Below are 16,659 nucleotides of genomic sequence, written 5' to 3' on the forward strand. Positions count from 1 at the left end.
AGCCTTAGACTCTAAGGAGAATGATGCGGGGCTGCTAGAGATGTAGCTCTCAAGTATGATGGGCAATGAAAAAGGCATGAATGGAGTGAATCCGTACTTGATTGAGAAAAGATATTGAGGGGGGAAAAAGTAATTTTATGTAGATTCGTGAAAGATTTATGGATCATGGAGCTCGCTGTAAAATATACAATAGAAAGCTAATATATGATATTGAAATTCAGAGGCCAGTTTGTCAGCTATCCAGTGTTAATGCATATTTATTTCCAGACCAATAGCAGAAATCAGTGTTTCCACAGCAAGAAATTAGTCCTGGGAATTAAACTAGTAGCTTTAGGACTGTGATCCTTCCTAGAAAAAGCATGTGTTAGAAACTATTATAGAAAGGAGTTTCCCTCCCCCACCTTGATGTTAGAGATTATCTGTATTACTGTGCTGAGGACTTATTTCAATTAATACTTATATTTATGAGGGCAGCTATGTTTTCACTTCCATTTTCTGAATGAAGAAGTCGAGGCTGAGATCATTGTTGAGCAACTTGCTGCAAATTGGCAGAGCCAGGTTCAAATCCAGACAGTGCTCAGGTTGTTAACTATTATGCGATTTACATTTCATTAATGACATAGGTGCAAAAAAGGAAGACAGAAAGTTATCTTACTGCAAATATGTTAGTCATGTGCTGACTCACATTTGGAAGGAATTATTGAGTCATCAGTACATTTCTAAGGAACTGGTGAGACACAGGGGGGGAAAATGCCCCCTGCATAAAACTTTGCAAGATAATGTCAAACATGATGTCAATATAGAACAGTTTTCACGCAAATGTTGGATCTCAGAAATTTACTGTATAAAGTATAGCCCCCTGATTCAAGGAATATGCATTCCAAGACCTCCAGTGGATGCCAGAAACCACAGATAGTACCAAAACATATACACACCTATACTAAAGCTTAATTTCTAAACTAGGCACAGTAGAAAGTGAACAATAACTAACAATAAAAATAGAACAATTACAACAATATACTGAAATAAAAGTTATATGAATGGGGTCCCTGCCCCACCCTCAAAATACCTTATTGAATTGTACTCACCTTTTCATTTAAAGGAAGCATTTTATGGCTTCTCTTCGGCATATCCAAATTGCCAGCATCACCACTCTTGTGCTTGGGGGCCATTATTAAGTAAAACGAGGATTATTTGAACACAAGCATTGGGATACTGAGACAGTCGATTTGATAACCGAGATAGATGCTAAGTGACTAGCAGATGGGCAGCATATGCAGGGGGGATATGCTGGACAAAGGGAGGATTCACGTCCTAGTGGGAAAGAGCAGGACATAGGAGATTTCATCACACTAATCAGAACAGTGTGCAATTTAAAACTTATGAATCATTTATTTCTGGAATTTTCCATTTCATACTTTTGGACCAAGGGTAACCAAGACCTACTCACTTATTATACCCATCTTTATTATATCTCAACTTTTTGAAAAAATATTTTAACCCTTACTAGTTGTGTGACTTTGTTCAAATTATTTTACTTCTCTGGATTTCGTTTTTATCATTTTGTAAATAAGGACAATTATTATCCCTACCTCCTGAGGTTGTTGGAATGAATAAATGAGTTCATTTCATATATGTAAAGGATGGTCTGGTATATAGCAAGCTCTCAATTTTTGCTACATCATTGTTAGCACCACCAATCATCTAACTTTAATTATTTTTAATTCTTAAAACATTACTTACTACATTAAAGGCAGTGTTCTCAGTGCTTTATATTTACTAACTCAGTTAATACCTATAACCCATACGGTGGGTGTTGCTATATGTCCATTTTATATGTGAGAATACTGAGGAGGTGCTTAATCTCAAGATGCTGGGCTCTAGAGTTAGTTTTAACTTTTTAAAAATAAATGTTTATTGATTTTAGAGAGAGAGGCAGGGAGAAAGAAACATCCATGTGAGAGTGAAACATTGACCACTTAACTCCTGTTCTTGCCCAACCAGGGATCAAACCCACAACTTAGATATATGCCCTGACTGGGAATCAAACCTGTGTCCCTTCTGTCCACAGGTTGACATTCCAACCAGCTGAACTATACCAGCAAAGGCTGAAGTTAGCTTTCTTAACCATCTAGACTCTAGGGTGTAGATACTATAAGCAGTCAGTCCAACCTCAGACAGCTAGAGAGGGCCAGAACTGGAATCAGACTAGCATTTTCCCTCTTTAAGTCTGCACTCCACACTTTGGGGTATAATTTGGGAACTGATGAGAGCTGAAGAACTGAAAGCAAGATTATCCCTAGCAATCAGAGATGTACTATCATTACATTCCAAAATCAAATTTTCTGGAAAAGTGGAATTAAATATACAGAAAAAATTAGCAAATAAAATACTCTAAACAAGTGAGAAGATCAATTATATTAGTGAAAAAAATCCTATATAATAAATAGGTAATATGAAAATTGACCATCATTCCAACACACAAGATGACCGTCCCCATGTGGACACAAGATGGCTGGCAGAGAAGGGAAGTTGTGGGTGATCAGGCCTACAGGGAAGGACAGTTGGGGGGGGACCAGGCCTACAGGGAAGGACAGTTGGGGGGAACCAGGCCTGCAGGGGAGGGCAGTTAGGGGTGACCAGGCCAGCAGGGGAGGGCAGTTAGGGGCAACCAGGCTAGCAAGGGTGCACAGTTAAGGTGACCAGACCATCAAGGGAGGGCAGTTAGGGGCAATCAGACTGGCAGGGCGTCGATCAAGCTGGTAGGGGAGTGGTTAGGGGGTGATCAGGCTGGCAGGCAGAAGTGGTTAGGAGCAGGCAGGCAGGCAGGCAGGCAGGTGAACAGTTGGGAGCCAGCAGTCCTGGATTGTGAGAGGGATCCCAGATTGGAGAGAGTGCAGGCTGAACTGAGGAACCCTTCCTCCTATGCACAAATTTTGAGCACTGGGCCTCTAGTATAAAATAACAGAATGTATCAAAGAAAATCTGAACAGATATATATATATATATATATATATATATATATATATATATATATATATATTCCCAAATCTAAACCCTAAAAACTCATTTAACATGGTGGAACAGCTGTTATGTTTTGGATGATATTGAATAAGAATACATATTAAAGCACAGAAACCTTACAGACACAAAAGTAATTTAGTAGTTTGAATTCTTCAAATATTTGTATCAGATCAGATTTTGTATCAGTTTAAATTTATTGAAATCACCTTCTATACACTTTGTGAATATTCAAATTGGAAATATTTTAATATTCTCTTCAGATCAATTGTCATTTACTGAGAGTTCAAAAGACTCAAAATTTCATGTCCTAAATATAGTACCTATAAAAACCATTATATGAATAAAATGAATAATCTTTTACTTTGGATTTCTGTCTTTGCCCTACACTCTGCAAAACCAGGAAAGACTATTCATTAGATTTTTTCCTTTGCATTGTTCTAAATACTGAGGATCCAGCAATAAAAAAGACAAAGACAAACCAAAGTCATCCAGAAATGAAGGAGAAAAATAAAGCATCAGAAAAAAAAAATCTACATATAAGACAACAAAAATGCTTGCAGTCATCTTTTTAATGCTGCAACTACTACTGAAAATAAGAACAATAGAAATGTTGATGGTGATAATATATTATAGGTTCTATTTATTGAGGACTTCTGCAAAGTACAGTTGAGCATTTTGCATACAGTGTATCTTTGAACATTAACCATGGGCTAATTCAGTGAGTGTTTATTAAGAGCCTATTTTGTGCCAGGCACTCTTCTAGGAGTTGGTCTTTATCCGTGAACAAAATATAAAGTCTGTGCTCTGCTGAAGTTTATATTCTGGGCCTACTAAGTACCTAGTGAAAAATGTTTTAAAAGGAGATTATGTTAAACATGCTTATCACACACACACACACATAAAATAATAAAGGGGATGGGGGAAAAAAAAAAAAAAACCTTGGGAGGTGACAGATATATTTGTGGTCTTGATATTGGTGATGGTTTCGTGGGTGTATACTTCTGTCCAAACTCATTGAGTGGTATATACCAAATATGTACAGATTTTTACATGTTAATCATGTTTCAATGAAGTGGTTAAAAAAATGATGCTAAACTTTGTAATTTGGAAGCTGAACTAATGGTAAAATCAGGAATAGATGAGGAGTCCTGGGGAAGAAGAACTAATCTGGAGAAAAGGGGGGCCTCCATTTCTGATAGGTTGAAAGTTGGATTTGAGATGATAGCTGTTGGAGCAATGGATGAGAAAAAACTATAAAGGGCAAAGGACAGATCCTTGAGAAGCAGTAAAGGGCAGAGATGATGAATAGGGGTTATCTAAGAAGAGAGAGCCATCAGAGAAAGAGAGGAAGAGATTTCTAAATTCAGCAAGGAGCTCAAGGGTAGCAAAGACAGGAAAACTTTTTTTTTTTTTTTTTGCCCAGAAAATGGCTGCTGATTATATAAAGAGCACTGTATGTGGAGTGGAAGTAAAGGGAATGTGGAAACCAAACACTAGGGATGGAAAGGGATAGGCAGACAGGAAGTGAAGGCAGCCAGAACAAGGAAGCAGAGGTAGGCTGATGGCTAGAGTGGGTAGGAGGGCTGTTCCAAGAACAATGTGGCATGCCCTGTTCACATTTAGTCTCTGGGTACATAAGACCATCGACACAGAAATTGGTATTAGCTCAACGAAGACAATACTTCACAAAACAGTAAAAAATAATCAATTTTTCTGAACAGTGTTGGCTTTGAGAAGACAACCAGACATCAAGAAGAACCCTCGGTTTCAGTTCCTGCATATGAAGTAGAAAAATTGCGCCCTCCAATATGGAAGCTTTATTTCCCCATCTCCCTTCACAGAGAGATTTATTTTTGCTGTCAGAAGGGAAAATTGTTCTCTGGTAGGTAGCAAGGTTTGAAGCAAGGGAGAAAATGAAACATACTTTGTTATGAGTGCGTCTGTGTTGGGAAAATATCAGTTTGGCAGGACGGCACTGTAATTTATCAAGCAGGTTAACCTTGGGAATGGAAAGTTCTAATCAAATGGCGAAGATTAATATATCTCTTGGATAGATAGGCTGGTGCAGCCCGTAACTGGGAGGGAAGGGCAAGAGACTCAAATTATCTGCAAGAATCTAGCAAGTAAAAATCATGATAAATTGGGAGAATCTGGATAATTAGATTTGCTCAGTGTTGGCCTGTTTCCACTTCCAGCCACAGAGCAGAACAAGTAAAAATGGCTCATCGAGAGCTGAGTAGCCTATGTATAACACATTGGCATTCCTTAAATATATAGGTGGTCATAGCTGAAAAGGCAAAGGAATAAGAGTAATTTTTCTTTCTCTTTCACTCTGATTATATTTTGTTATATTTTCAAAATAACCAAAAAGGATACAGCAGGGGGAAAATTCAAAACGACACACAAGAGCTCCGCCAGTGTGGCTCAGTGGTTGAGCATCGACCTATGAATTTGGAGATCACAGTTTGATTCCTGGTCAGGGCACATGTCTGGGTTGTGGGCTCGATCCCCAATATAGGGCAGCCAATCAATGATTCTCTCTCATCATTGATGTTTTTTCTCTCCTTCTCCCTTCCTTTCTGAAATCAATAAAATATATATATATATATATATATATATATATATATATATATATATATATTTAAATAAAAACAACAACACACAAGAACTAGGATTTTTTTCTCAAACCTGTACATGCTATTCCAATCAAAATTTTATTTAATGGCAAGCTCATTGTAATTACACTCTAACATTCTCATCTCTTTAGGAGATCCTTCAGGAAATATTTGCTTACTGATAGATTTATTATTGCTTTATGTACTGAACTTCTTGTGTTTAAGGACCAGGGATAGTGGTAGGGGTCAGTGGTTCTAGAACATTGAGATTTTTGGCATAGGTAAAGCTTCATTTCATTACTAACTTCTATATGCCCCACGATAGTTAACAGAGTGCTTTAAAGGTAGTAAATAGTCATAAAGCATAGTTCTGCATATGAACAACAAAAAATGCAGTCATATTTTAAAAAGTGCTAAAACAGTTTAAAAATTCCATAAAGAAACCAAATAAACACATTTTTAAAAAAATATATTTTATTGATTTTGTACAAAGAGGAAGGGAGCGAGATAGAGAGCTAGAAACATCGATGAGAGAGAGTCATCAATCAGCTGCCTCTTGCACACCCACCACTGGGGATATGCCCGCAGCCAAGGTACATGCCCTTGACTGGAATCGAACCTGGGTCCCTTCAGTCCCCAAGCCGACGCTCTATCCACTGAGCCAAACCGGTCTCGACGAAATAAACACATTTTGAGAGCTCAATACACATTACTAATTACAAAATCATCATTACCCAATTGTTACTTATTGATAATTTGGGAATCCTAAGTTTTCCTATTTAATAAAACGTTAATATGCAAATTGACTGAATAGTGAAATGACCAGTTGCTATGATGTCACTGACCACCAGGAGGCAGATGATTAACTCAGAAGCTGCCTCCTGGTGGTCAGTGTGCTCCTACAGGGGGAGCGCCACTCAGGGCTGGTGAGCACAGCAGCAGTGGCAAGAGCCTCTTCTACCTCCACAGCAGCGCTAAGGATGTCCCACAGGGAGCATCAAGCCCAAGCTGTCAGCCAGACATCCCAAGAGGGCTCCTGGACTGAGAGAGGGCACAGGCCAGGCTGAGGGACCTCCCCCATCCCCCTACTGTCTCCCCAGTGCATGACTGTCATGCACCAGGTCTCTAGTCATCTTATAACACAGACAGATCATATCCACTCTTTCCAGCCCACCATAGTCAGAAAATTGACCATATTTAAGTAATGGAGCCTCTGAGGTGTAGGGGGCAGTCTACAGAAATACAGCACTTAGGGCTGGGTGCTGCCTAAAATGTATATAAACTGTCACTACTTTATCAAATTATAGTATCTCTTCTTTCAAAACTTTAGACAGCTTTTGCACACCATCTGTTCTTTGTCTGTGTTCCTTCTGTGCTTTTCTTCATCTAGAAGAATGGTTCTTGAAATTCTTACAGGACTCTTTAAAACATTTGCCACATATTTTGAGAAGCATCTGGTTGGATGCTTTCTGTATTTGTTCCCAGTTGTCTGGTATGTGCCATGTTTCTTGTGAATCTAGTCTTGTTAACTTTTGGGGTAAATGCTTCTGCATTTGCTTTGGTGTATATGGTGAGACGGATAGCCCAAAGCAAGTTTCTAAGGGCTGTGGAAATGAAAGACTCAGTGTCAGGACAAGTTGATTAATTTGCCTCTTATCTAATTTGCACAAAATTACCTGGAAATTGGTGTTTGTTTCTTTTATGGATGATTTCAAGATGAACCTTGTTCCTTTATGGAATCTTGGAAACCTTGAATATTTTCTCAAACATCTGCTTCGGTTTCATAGACTTTGGGATAGCTATAATTCACACCACTTTCCTTCAGCAAACAAGGCACCTATCTATCAGTTAGACGCATTTTCCAAGGAGCTACAAAATGAAGAATGTTATAAAGGAGCTCTGAATCTTAATAGGGAGAGAACTTTCAGTTAAGGGTAGCTGTGGAAACTTATCTATTGTTATTTACTTTTATTATTTTCATAATTTTAAAAATCACATTATTGAATTTACACAAAAAAAAGTTTGGAAATTTTAAAACATATAGAGAGGAAAACTGAAATCATACATAATACCTAGAAAGAATCATTACTAGCTAACACTTGTATGGTGTTATTATGTAAGAGGCATTGTTTGAAAGGATTTACTTACATTATTTTAATTCTCAGAATGATTTTTATGAGATAGAGACTATCACTGTCCCCATTATAGAGATGAGGAAACTGAGACACAAGTAACTTCACTTGCTGAGATCACTTGACTAGTAGGTACCTGGGCAGGATTGAAATGCAGGAAGTCTGATCCCAAGGTCTCTGAATTGCTGTGCTGTGTCACCAATACGTATTTGTCACTATTCAAACACATGAAATTTCTCCCAGGCGGCTTTCAATGATTTTTTAAGACAAGATTGCAATCAGAGACCATGTTTAATTATTTGCCTTAATTTTATTTACGTAATCTTGTAACAACTGTTCTGTTACATCAAATTCATTAGTCAACGGAGCGGCAAATTGCTGTGTTACACTATCTACATTGGTAAACTTCTTTGTAGTAAAGATATTCTACTTCAGTAAAGCTCCTGAGACGCCCTTCTTCTTCCTGTACCCTCTATTTAGAAACCTCTGCTTTGCTGACCAAGCATAAACAGTGCATAAGGAAAAGAGCAGGGTGCCACCCCAATCAGGGCAGGGCAGTCTGAGTGAATGACCTTTGGTTAATCCTCGTTAAGTCCCAGTTTTCTCAACTGTAAAATAGGGGTCATGATATTGATAACCTGGGGAGCAGGATTACCATGATAACTAAAAGATATACCTGTGAAATGTACGTAGGAAAGTGTACAGTGCCTTAAAATGCCAATGGTTACTTTTAAAACCAGCAATAACATATGTCCAAGCATGACTGGCAGTCCCTAGAGCAGTGGTTCTCAACCTTTCTAATGCCACGCCCTTTTAATATGGTTCCTCATGTTGTGGTGACCCCCAACCATAAAATTATTTTCTTTGCTACTTCATAAATACAATTTTGCTACTGTTATGAATCATAATGTAAATATCTGTGTTTTCTGATGTCCTTAGGTGACCCTGCTAGTGGTTCTCAAACTGGGTCGTGATAGTAGCAAAATTACAGTTATGAAGTAACAGCAAAAATAATTTTAAGGTTGGGGGTCACTACAACATGAGGAACTGTATTAAAGGATCATAGCATTAAAAAGGTTGAGGACCTTTGCCCTAGAAGAAATGTTTCCTTAGGCAAAGGAGGACATATGAGAGGATTGTCAAAGAAATGAACATAAAATATTGTTGGGAACTATTTTTTAAAATATATTTTTATTGTTTTTTTGAGAGAGAGAGAGGAAAGGAGAAGGAGAGAGAGAAGCATCTATGAAAGAGAAGCATCAATTGGCTGGCTGCCTACTGCATACTCCCTACTGGGGGTTGAGCCCACAACCTGGGCGTGTGCTTTGACAGGGAATCAGATCTGTGACCTCTTGGTACATGGGACACTCTTAACTGAGCCACACTGACAAGGGCTGTTGGGAACTGTTGAAGATACTTTAATAATGGCGGTGGAAACATTGAAAAAAAAAAGATTACTAGCAAAAATAAAATTTCCATGTATGTTCTTCCAGATATTTTTCTATCAAGTTGAAGTTTGTCATTTGATTTATTTCTAGTCTAAGGTCAACAAACTGCTAAGTCAACTGCTTTCATTTCCTTCCCATTTTTAATTTGCTACTTGCCTTTTCTTTTCTTCCATTTTTACTTTGTTACTTTGCTCACCTACTTTCTTCCCTTCCCTTCCCTTCCCTTCCCTTCCCTTCCCTTCCCTTCCCTTCCCTTCCCTTCCCTTCCCTTCCCTTCCCTTCCCTTCCCTTCCCTTCCCTTCTCAGTGCCATTTGGTATATGAAGCACTATTGCTTGCAGACAAGCAGGTGGATATTGGGTTAGGGACTGCAGGCTAAGTGAACCTTTTAGAAGTGCCTGTCCAGTCCCCTTCTCTGCCTGCACACAGGACCCAGCCAAGCATGTTCAGGCACAGATGATTGACACCTGAGGGCTGAGGGAAGGAGATTCTGGCTGCTCCCACAGTCCTGCAGCATGCAACCTACAACCACAAGAACCAGCTTGAGTAAATGACCAGCTGTGTAACTGATCTCGCTTAACCACTCAAGGCAATAATATTCAAAATACTAATAAGGTTATAAAGACAGTAGATTGTTTTTATTAACTCTCAGCTTCTTTTTAAATTGGTTGAATATATCTACAAAAATTGCACCGATGACATTTTCTATGGAACACTCTAGTTCTCCAGCTTTTGCCATCTTTGGATAACATCAGTAGTAGCTCAGCACATACTGACATGTTTTTGTGTTTTCTTTTAATTTGAGGCTTGGCCCTTGCATGAGAAATCCTAGCAAGACGGAATGGCAGATCCAACAGAGGTGAAATACCTGTCTCATAAACGTGTTGTGGAAATAGCCTTGAGAATATGTGAAAAGAATGTGCATTCTGAGAAGATACCACTGGTCCCTGCCCACTGCCTCAGACTCACGTCACTTGCCCAGGGAATGTGCCATAGAAAATTCTGCAGTGGGTAAGTCTAGACAAAATAGTTTCAGATGCTTTGAGCATATCCCTCCAGATTAAACCCTGTTGCCAAGGGGTTAATTGGACTCAAAGATCCCTCTCCATGAGGTTTGAGAGTCTGTGATATAAATTCCATCTGTTTCTTGAAGCGGTTTATGGGTTTGGCAATATGATGTGTTGGCCTGACAATTGTTTAAAAAAAAATCCTTTTTAGCCTGATACAGGTATAATTTTTATAGTATCCAGATTTATTTTCTTCAACATCTAATTTTAAATTAGAAACCACTCCAGGTCTGTGTCTGGGATACAAAATCTGTTCTGAATGTGAATGCTACGCAGCCATCTTTTGACCGGAGAGACGTAACTTTCATACAGTAGTGTAGGGGTAGTACATTCCTCCTCCGGCTCCAGTGCGATGAGAATTGGGATGTTATAAATAGTGACAGTCAGTCCTGAACTATTTCTTCACTGGATTCTTTTTGCTCCAAGGGTTGTCTGCAGTCTGTCTTCAGTGGATTATAGGATCCAAGGTGATCTCTAGGCTTATGTAGATGGTGTGTCTCATTTTCCATGAATAACTTTCATACATGGAAATCTAGGTTTAAAAAAAAAAAATCAACAACAACAATCAAAAATCCCAAATACAGCCTTAACAGGGAAAAATTGGGGAAAGTCAGCCTAAGGTAGGGTGAAAATTAGAAAAGGGGTAGTTTCATCTCTTGGCCTTAGTCATAGGAAGGAAGGATCTGCTTCCCTTCGGCCACATTATAACCCGTGACCTTGGCTTTGAGTTTTACATAAAGAGCCACCTTCATTGTTTATTCTTGGACAGGGAATTCTTTTGGGTCTATCTGCTTCAACCTGCTCATGTTCTGTGAAATATTTGGCTTTTAGGCATGCTTCCTCTCCTCTTACACAGATCTATTTGATCACAGAATCAGATTATAAGCCTTTGTTCTGACCTGGTTTTCCCTTAAATTCTGCTTCTAATGTAAAAGTTTTCCTTGGCTCCACACATCACTCCTTCTGGCAAAGGGCTCCGTTCCTTCCATCTGCACCAACCATTCAGGAAACTTGCTATCTGGACTGATATCAACCCTTAGATTTCACTTTTATGAGGAAGGAGATGGGACAACATCACCAATCTGTTCAACTCTCAGGAAAGGCAGAGTTTCTGGTCTGTGGAGATGGTGCACCTACTTTTGTCCCTTCCCAATGTACCAACAGGAGGTGAGGAGCCTGAGGTCCCCCTCTGCACCGAAGGAGATGTCTTGCTCCACTATTTAGAATTAAAGATAGCAGGCTTCTGCCTCCAGAACAAGATAATGATGATCCCAGGAGCCTCTGCTACTGTTTTGTTTGTTTGTTTCTTCTTCACATGGGAAACTATCCAAGCAAACTCAGGGGCTGTGTCTGCAGTTCGACCTGACACCAGAAGTTAAAATATGGTCATCTCCTAGAATCAGAACTGCTTCACTTAACCTGTTGGATTCAGACGTCTCTGCTACTTTTGTGGAACAAGTCAATAAAACCTGGAATATCAATTACTTGGAGAAATATTTGACTCTGACCCCTGACAGGTACATGCGTACTAAGGACTGGACTCATGGCTCTTTTGGATCTTTTTGACCTACGTCTTCTTTAGATTATAGTATGACATTTGGAATATTTCTTCATCATCTGTTCCAATTGCAGGATTCCAGATTAATATGCTTGGACTTTTCCAAAAGAAGAAAACAGAGTGTCCTCGACTCTGAAGACTGCGAGAGCCAAGGCAGAGGTAGCATCTGGAAGTGCTGCCTGCTTTGTAGATGCCTGACCTCTTGGGCTAATGCTTATTCCACTAGCTGCCCTTTTAACATGCCCGGAACATGCCCAGCTTTCCAAGAGCCAGATAAGAAGCTCTGTGTCCATCTGCTTTTCCACTCAGAACTTTCTTCTGGCTCTGTTCCTTACCATCTCCTCCAAATCTTTTTGTTATTAGCCATCACTGTCTCCGCGTTCTTTAAAAGTCACTAGGCTACCCCTTGTTACCAGGGCCCCTCTGAAATGGCTGCCTCATTTCGGACTGTCATGCTGGCTCTCATCCATTATCCCTTCAATAAATGCCTCCATCCAAAGGCCTCAGAGCTGTGAAACTATAACTATGACTTTGGCTTTCTTTGACATTAGACATCAATTGAACACTGTGTTCTTTTACTCATTAACTGAAAAATATAGTGCTGAAAGTTCCTGCCCTTAGATCTAAGTGATAATATACTCCAGGGCATTGATTCCATGTGATCAGCTATATCTGGTATGAGCCAACATTACGCTACTGTGTGGCAGGGATTTTCATGTGCCATCACCCAGTGTACTATCTGGCAGACATACTATCAACCATAACATGAATAAGCTTCTAAATAAATAAACACATTTCAGGGACAGTTTGAGGGCAGATGTGGAACTTTAGACTGTATTCTGTCAAAAACTTAATTATAAATATGTTTTCATTGGTTTCAGAGAGGAAGGGAGAGGGAAAGAGAGAGAGAGAAACATTAATGATGAGGAAGAATCATTGATTGGCTGGCTCCTGCACACCCCACACTGGGGGTTGAGCCTGCAATCCAGGCATGTGCCCTGATTGGGAATCAAACCATGGCCTCCTGATTCATAAGGAGATGCTCAGCCACTGAGCCACACCAGCTGGGCCTTAATTATTTATAATAATAAAAGCATGATAGGGAAATCGACTGAACAACCAAACAGCAGAACAACCATCTGTCCGGACAACCTTCCAGACAACCACGCTATGATACATACTGGCGCCAGGCCAGCCAAGGTGGGTGCAATGAGACTGGTTGGAGGGGAGTAGGGGGGCGCGCACCATGGCCCCACGATCATCCTGCAGAGGGAGGCACAGGTCACCAGCCAGCAGGACTATTGATGGGGGAGGGGGCCTCCATGATCACCCCAAACAAGGAAGCCCAGGCCAGCCAAGGGATCATACCCCATGCCTGTTGCTAACAGAGGGAGGTGACCAGTGGCGGGAGAAGGAGGGCAGCACCACATAGATGGCAAGCAGTGGCAGTGATGGGGCCAACTGCTGGCAGCCAGGGGAAGGAAAGCCCCTATAGGCCCTGATTGCCGGCCAGGCCTAGGGACCCTACCTGAGGGTCCCGATTGCAAGAGGGTGCAGGCCAGGCTGAGGAACACTCCCCTCCCCTGTGCACGAGTTTCATGCACCAGGCCTCTAGTGAATTTATAAAGTGAAATTGATATACATCAGACATCAAAGTGAATATAAAACAGATCTCCATATGCAGCACTATAGTCTTATTAAAATTTACCTGGGATTTAATTTATAACGTTTTGACTGAGGACCAACAAAGATTGGCCAATACTGCAGAAAGTAACATTAATTACCTACATTTCTTAAGAGATGGGGGCACAGCATGCCATGAAGGGCCACAATTGAAGCATCAGGCTTGTTTCAGGAGGAAGAAGTAGGAGCAAGGAGAAAGCCTAGGCCAGACTCTTCTCTGGGGTTTCTGTAGGAAAGGAAAGGAAGGGTAAGTAGCTTAGGAATGGCTAGTGTGTATAATGTCAGTGTGTTCTGGACTATAGGGATGATCTTTAGTCATCTGATACCTGGCCCTGGGTGAATTTGAACAGGAGAAATATTGGCTTGATGAGTGAGGGTTTGATAAGGAGATGATTGGGATGTAGGCTGTAGATTGATTAATTTGCGTAAGGAAGATATTCTTTCAAGTAAGTTGTTTACCATCTTTAGGAATTAGCCCTGGAACAGGTAGTCTCTCCCCATGTCTGTAAAGTGTCCCAAAATGTAAAAAAGTGTCAAACTGTGAAAATAAAATACATGATTAATGCAACAAAGGAAATGGTTGCTCACCAGTTCTGTGACCCTTGGACCCTTCAACCAAGCCAAAGATCTAAAACCAGGTCAGGAAGTGGCTTTTGATGGTATTTGTTTGGAGAAGAAGCTGTTATTACAAAATTATATATTCCTTGCCATAACACATAAACTATGGATGGATTAAGGTATCCTGCTTTCTTCCCCTTAAGCATAGTAAAGGGATCTGCTACAAGATTTTTTCTAGAGCTTATCGTAGGAGTTTACAGAAGACTGGTGTGAGGAAACTAAAGCATCCTGTGGCCAGTTTGTCAATCCAAGGAAAAGTGTAGACTTTGCTGTGGAGCAAATGTGGGCCAGGCAGGAGAGAGAGCTCAACCATCACAGGTCCTGTGCAGAGGAGAGAGCGTCAGCAGTGAGAACTTCCAGGTGAGCCCTGGGATGAACCAAACCACAGGAGAGGGGCTCTGAGTGATGGAAATCACCACAGGACCCTCCAACACCCTCACCACAAGAGGAGCTTCAGATATCTGCCAGTCCAGGGAGCCTGAAGGCTGCTCATGGGAATATCTGTTCAAACGCATTCTTTATCCTTTAGCACTTCTTTCTTTCTCTCTTTTACCCAAAAGTGATTTAAAATGGTTAGTAATCCAGGAAGGGTGGGGATTTAGTGCAGAGCAGCAGAGAGGAAGCCATCCATTTCACTCCATTTCTACTGCAAGTTTCTAGCCCAAAGCATCCTAGAAACCCAGTTATGATTAATTTCTTGGCAGGACACTCCTAATTTCTAAATTAAGACTGTGCTTTTTATTTAAAGAGACTGTAGCACTATTCCATTACTAAAAAGCAAGCAGAAAAATAATGAGACCTAACTACGTTTCATCCAGGGGAAAGAAAAAAGGACACAAGGGCACAAGGAAATATTCTGCCAGGTAAGAGAGCTGCAGTGCCGTAACAGAGCTAATGAAAAGCACACTTTTGATTCAGATCTATGACAGGAAAGAGAAGAACCTATAGAAATTTCTGCTTTGTGTCTCCCATGAAATAGCAAGGAAACATGATCTTTTTGAAAGCAAAAGATTAATTGGGAAAAAAAAAATACAGGTTGGGATGCAGGTTGAGAGAATAAGAAATGAGTGAAGGAGTCCACTTATTTAATCATAGAATTAAAATACCAAAGGAGCATGCAAAGAGCCAAATTCACATGCAGAAAACAGAACCAATGAGGTACAGGACTAACCTGACGCACTCTTACAGAAAGCAAAGAAAGAGAGCAGTTGTGGCTTTTGTTCATGGAACGCTTACTTAAATCATCAATCACATGTCCCAGGGGAAGAAACTGAGACCTGGGAAGGTCACCTTATATACCAAGGTGAACAGCCTGTAGGTGACAGAGCAGAACTAAAACTCAAATCTGTCAGACTCCAGTGCATGTCTGTTAACCATACACTGTGCTAAACACAATGTTGAGACATTTAGATTTGGGGAGAATGAACAAAGAGCCAATCTAAATGTGATAAGTATTTAAAGGAGAGGGGAAAAAAACAGGACAAATTGAACATAAGAAAAAATTTTAAAAAAGAGTAAGGTTTTTGAATTAAAGTAATAAACAAATGAAATATTTTGTCTAGTTAGAAAATTAGATAATTAATCAAAAAAGTAAGCATTGGTCCTTTATGCAGAATAAAGGTAGGGAATATGGACATTAAATTATAGGCAAAATGATAGCATTTACCGTATTTTCCGGCATATAAGACGACCCCCAATTTTACAGTTAAAACATAGGTTTAGGCCTATATTCGCTGTATAGGACTACCCCCCACTTCTGAGGCAACACCAGTTCTTTTTTTAATAGACTGCTTCTCTGACTCTGGCCAATCTGAGCAGGCTTTTTACTAGAACACAGTGTGGCTTCGGGTACAGAACATGTACACTGTGTTCTAGTAAAAAGCCTGCTCAGATTGGCCAGAGAGGCGGTCTATTAAAAAAAGAACTGGTGTTGCCTCAGAAGTGGGGGGTAGTCTTATACAGCAAATATAGCCCTAAACCTATGTTTTAACTGTAAAATTAGGGGGTCGTCTTATACACCGGAAAATACGGTACTATTGTTAAGAATGTAGTGGAACAGGTATTCATATTTATGGAGGTATCAAGTAAAAAATATTGATCATAAGAAAATAGTGCAAAATACAACAACTCATCTAAAGATTAATTTTACAAACTGAAACATATTTTAAATAGATTAAAAAAATTTTAACTATAAATAGAACTAAAATAAGATTTTAATGTTTCACATAGATTAATCAAATATAAAAAAAATACTTCTTATTAATGGAGCCTGGTATCTGAGGCTTTCATCAGTGGAAGAAAATGAGGTATCCCCATAAAAATTCCAAGAGGAAACTATGGACACATCTGTATATATAGAAGGGTAAGCAACCGTTACAACCGAATAGTCTCTATGATGTGCACTGACCACCATGGGGCATACACTCAACACAGGAGTGGACAGTGTGTCCCCAGAGCCAATCTCCCACAGTCCCTGGTGGTCAGTGTGCTCACAGAGCCAATCTCCCACTGACAG

General features: G+C 39.9%; 1 long non-coding RNA gene across 1 annotated transcript in view; it reads left to right on the top strand.

Annotated features, from left to right (window-relative positions):
- Nucleotides 1–12,363, top strand: part of LOC311610554 — a 52,021-nt gene extending 39,658 nt beyond the window's left edge. Inside the window, exons 2-3 of the long non-coding RNA XR_014792970.1 lie at nucleotides 10,024–10,229; nucleotides 11,918–12,363. This is a non-coding gene — a long non-coding RNA (uncharacterized lncRNA). The remainder of the gene's footprint in view (nucleotides 1–10,023; nucleotides 10,230–11,917) is intronic.
- Nucleotides 12,364–16,659: the final 4,296 nt, after the last annotated feature.

The sequence above is a fragment of the Pipistrellus hanaki genome, assembly GCF_964339955.1.
Source record: "Pipistrellus hanaki genome assembly, chromosome: 1".
Taxonomy (NCBI): Eukaryota; Metazoa; Chordata; class Mammalia; order Chiroptera; family Vespertilionidae; genus Pipistrellus; species Pipistrellus hanaki.